Raw genomic sequence first — 5000 nt, 5'->3', positions numbered from 1 at the left:
GAAGTGGTGGTAGTTGAAGGAGGCGAGTGAAGGAGGGAAGGTAGGCGCGTAGGGAGCCTGAAGGAGGAGTTGATTGGAGGGCTGCAGGAAGGGTCAACTCTGCCACGCCCTGACGACCTCTCCTGCAGCGGTCAAGGAGAGTAAGGAGAGGAGTAAAGTGTGGTAAAAAAGGATACCCAAAGAGAGAGAGAGAGAGAGAGAGAGAGAGAGAGAGAGAGAGAGAGAGAGAGAGAGAGTGTACGAGCAAGGACAATGAGGAGAGAACAAAACGAGGGAACGGTCGAAATTTCTATGAATAAAACGAAAGAAAAAAAGTGATAGAATTAAATGTTAAAAATTAAAAATACGACTCTTTAAAATTTCTCCCGTCCAAGAACACACACACACACACACACACACACACACACACACACACACACACACACACACACACGATATTTGGCACGGGACCTTTTCTCTTTCTTCTTCTTTCTTTCTCCCTCTCCCTTTCCCTTTCCTTCCTCCTTTTCCTCTCCTCCTCCCTCCTCTCTTTCCTCCAAAAATCACAATCTCTTCTCTCCCTTCTCTTCCCTTTTACTGGCATTTTCTTTTTGTTCTCCCTATCCCTGTTATTCTTTCCTTCTATCTTTCTTCCCTTTCTTATCTCCTTTCATTTCCAATCCATTACGTATTTCCTTCTTCCTCTTCCGTTTTCTTCCTCCTTCCTTCTCTTCCTGCTCTTATTTTTAAACTACCTCTTCTTTCCTCCTCCTCTTCCTTCTTCCTCGTTCCTTCCTCCCTCCCCTCCCTCATTTCCTTCCCCTCACTTTCCTCTCCCTCTCTTTACCTTTCCTCCTCCTCCTCCTCCACCTTCCTTCTCTCCCTCCTTCATTTCCTTCCCTTCACGTTGCTCTTCCTCTCTTTACTTTCCTTCCAATTCTCTTCCCTTTCTTCCTCTTGCAGCTTCCCTCTTCCTCTTTCCTCTCCCTTCCCTCTCTCTCTCTCTCTCCTCTCTCCCTTCCCTCTCTCCCTCCCACTCCTCTCCCTCTCCCGCTCTCTCTTCATATCAGCCAAAAAGGAGACAGACGTGGTAGAGGCGCCTGTGTCATCTCCTATTTGGTGTTTGAGGGAGAGGAGAGAGAGGGAGAGGGAGAGGGAGAGGGAGAGGGAGAGGGGAGAGGGGGAGTGAGGTGAGTGAGAGGAGGGAGGGAGTTGAAGAAATAGAACATGAAAGATTTGGCACCACCGCCTGACGTCACTCTCTCTCTCTCTCTCTCTCTCTCTCTCTCTCTCTCTCTCTCTCTCTCTCTCTCTCTCTCTCTCTCTCTCTCTCTCTCTCTCTCTCTCTCCTCCAATTTTGTCTTCCTCTCTCCTTTTCCTTACTCTACTTCATCCATCTCTCTCTCTCTCTCTCTCTCTCTCTCTCTCTCTCTCTCTCTCTCTCTCTCTCTCTCTCTCTCTCTCTCTCTCTCTCTCTCTCTCGTACCCTTATTCCCTTATCAATCCTTTCATCCTTCTACTCTTTTCCCCAATCACAAAATCCTTTATTCTACTCTCTCTCTCTCTCTCTCTCTCTCTCTCTCTCTCTCTCTCTCTCGCTCTACTATTGTATATATGGATTTCTTGGCATTTTGCTGTTTATTCCATCTCTCTCTCTCTCTCTCTCTCTCTCTCTCTCTCTCTCTCTCTGGCATGACAATAGGTTTCTCAATAGTCAATACCGAATGTAGAGGTTCAAAACACTTCTAGATCTCTAAGCCGTCGTTATCAGGCCGGCCTGGACAAGAGAGAGAGAGAGAGAGAGAGAGAGAGAGAGAGAGAGAGAGAGAGAGAGAGAGAGAGAGAGAGAGAGAATAAACAGAATTACCTAGCAAATCATAAATACGAGAGAGAGAGAGAGAGAGAGAGAGAGAGAGAGAGAGAGAGAGAGAGAGAGAGAGAGAGAGAGAGAGAGAGAGAGAGAGAGAGAGAGAGAGAGAGAGAGACGTTCCAGTGCTCAACAACAAATCTGACAGGCTGGGAAGCGGGGCCGGCTCTAAATACGGGTTGCACAAAGGACAATTGAAAAATAAATAAAGAGACACAGTATCGGATGAACGGAAACGTGAAAAAAAGAGAGGAAAAAAAAAAGAGAAATAAAAGGAGCATCGCCAAAAGAGAATCCAGAATTAAATACGTAGAAATGGACAATAAAGCCGTGCCACAATACGGAGAAACTGCATTAGAGGGAATAAAGGAAATAATGAAAAGATGGTTAGATTTTTATGTTACGTAGGTCTGAAGACGAAAGTTATAAGTAAAGGGGGAGTTAAAGAAATACACTGAAAAAAAAGAAAAGAAGAAAAAAGTATTGTGATTGAAATAAAAGAAATTGCAGCCGAGTAATGCCAGAGAAATACCTTGAAAAAACAAAAAGAAAGGTAAAAAAAATATTGAAGTAAGAGAAATTATAGGCAATAGTCGAATTATGTTCCAAAAATAAGTAAAAAAATAATAAAATATAGGCAAAAAATAAAGATAAAATTAAACGAAGAATAGATAACAAATAGATTATATGTAAATAGCAGAAAATATAGAATCATACAACAACATGCAAATATGTGATAGGTAACTGTTCCATACAAGAGCAAAAAGAACAACAGTACAGAAGACAAACAAATAAACAAATAAATAAATAAATACATAAACAAACAACTAAATAAATATATATTAAGTATAAAAATGAAATTAAATAAATAAAAAAAGTATGCATTTAATTCCCGACAAATTCAAGAACAACAACAACAACAACAACAACAACAACAACAACAACAACAACAACGAAAGAACACACAAACCAACACACTAACACACGAACGAACAAACGAACGCATCTCGCACTCCACTATATAAGGATTACGCAAACTGGAAATATCATTAGTGCTATTACAGCTAGTGGGGAAAAAATAACAGGCGCTAAATCCAGGTTACATAAATGAGAACTGGGCCAAACACAAACCAGAAATTAAAAAAGGGAGAGGAGGGGGAGGAAAAGGGGGAGAAAATGGATTATAAAAGGGGAAATGTGATTAAAACTGAAAAAAATGAGGGGAAAAGGGAAATAAGGTAGAGAATGTGAGAAGTAAGATAGAAAAATAGATAATATGAGAAACTAAGCTAAATGAATATTGGAAAAGAAAGTGTATGGGTGAAAAATGGAAAAAAAAGAGAATTACGAGTTAAAAGGAAAGCAAAAAAGTAGGAAATTAGGTCAAATATGTGAGGGAAAATAAAGAAAAATAGATGATACGAGAAAATAAGCTAAATTCATATTGGAAAAAAGTGGAAATATATAAAAAAATAATAAATAAAAAATATACATAAATACGCCTAAAAATTAAAGCAGAAATAGGAAATAAGGTAAAAATTGTGGAAAAAAAATCGTAGTGGGAAAAATTTAAATAAAAAAAGCACAAAAATCAAATAATATCAAGGACGAAAAGTATAAAAAACATGTTGTGAATTCATAAACAATAATACACCCAATTATCTATGACTGAAATTAATGCACAGCTGAGGAGAGAGAGAGAGAGAGAGAGAGAGAGAGAGAGAGAGAGAGAGAGAGAGAGAGAGAGAGAGAGAGAGAGAGAGAGAGAAAAGATGAGCCGCGGAGTAGCCAGGTAATTAGGTCTTAATTAACCAGCTCATTAACGCGCCTCAGCCCTTAACGACCCTGAGCACAAATTATTAACGAAGGGTGATATAAATGAACCGACATGGAACATTACACCTCTCCCTCATTTTTATTCTCTCCCTGCGTCTCTCCCTCGCATTAATAATATATATATATAAAATGAATCGTTTATAAATGATTCCAATAGTGTCATTTGTAACCCTAATGACTGCCTGTACCTGCCTGGGGGGGGTGAGGGTGACGGGGGGAGGTGCAGGTGGGGGAGGTACAGGTGTAGAAAAATAACAGTGATTTACATAGAATGAGAGAAACTGTGATCTAAATCTATTTAACTATTGAAATCCACGTAGCTTTCAATGAATTCAAATCCTCTTCAGGTAATTATTCACATTAATACCAAGGTGAAAATTGATATAAACCAGATAAATGTGCGGAGTAATGCAGTTAATTAACACATTCACTAACTAATTCTTGCCATTATGAGCGTCTCCGTCTCTGCAAGCTGCCCCAAAATGAGCCACTTCAGGTATTTACAACTGTCCTACACAGCCTTTCATTATTATTAGATGGAATTTGATTTGCTAGACAAGTTGAGTTGCTTCTACTTTGGAGTGTCATCTCAACTAGTGTAAATTAAAAGTATAATCATGAGTTAATTTTCCCTCTTTTAAAATTCCCTTGAGTATTAGAAGTTTAGTTAACAGGCTTCTTTTTTTCTTTCTTTCTTTTTTTTTTTTTTGTCTACACCTTTCAAACCTTCCTTATGTAATTAATGTAAGTTAAAAGATAGACTCAGCAAGAGCAATGTGACCTATCTTTGCCTGTATTAAAATTCCTTAGGGCATTCAAAGTTAAGAATTTAATTCATAAAGTCAATAAGAGCCATTCATATTCCTTTTAAAGATTTTCTAAAGACTCCTTAATTAATATAAGTTAAAACTGTAATAAATAAAATAAATATGACCTATTTTTACATCTTTTCAAGTTCTCTAAAGTATTAAAAGTTGAAGATTTAACGAAAGAAAGTCGAAAGAACTATTTTTACCACATTTCCGGTTCCTGTAACTAAGGATGAAGCAATACCAAAGAAAGGTTGTACTGCAGCACCAGTCACTTGTCACTCTGCGTCAGCTCAAGTGATAAAGGTGACTTTCAACATTTCCCCTCAAGCAAAGGCAAGACTCAGAAATACAGTTGACGTGGGAGGGAGTTTTAATTGGAGCATCCCTTACCTGTTACTCTTCCCACTTTGATTAATAAAGGTAAAACTCTCCACGTGACTCTTTTAGTTGAGAGACCCTTAAGTAAAGATGACAGGAGTAAGTTTTAATGGAATAGTACAGGTAAA

General features: G+C 38.6%; 1 protein-coding gene across 5 annotated transcripts in view; it reads right to left on the bottom strand.

The window, feature by feature from the left end:
• Positions 1 to 5000, bottom strand: part of LOC135092280 (hemicentin-2-like) — a 261861-nt gene that overhangs the window by 46007 nt on the left and 210854 nt on the right. The window lies entirely within an intron of this gene.

Source organism: Scylla paramamosain, chromosome 39 (assembly GCF_035594125.1).
Source record: "Scylla paramamosain isolate STU-SP2022 chromosome 39, ASM3559412v1, whole genome shotgun sequence".
In the NCBI taxonomy this organism is placed as follows: domain Eukaryota; kingdom Metazoa; phylum Arthropoda; class Malacostraca; order Decapoda; family Portunidae; genus Scylla; species Scylla paramamosain.
This window is presented reverse-complemented; position numbering and strand designations above follow the sequence as displayed.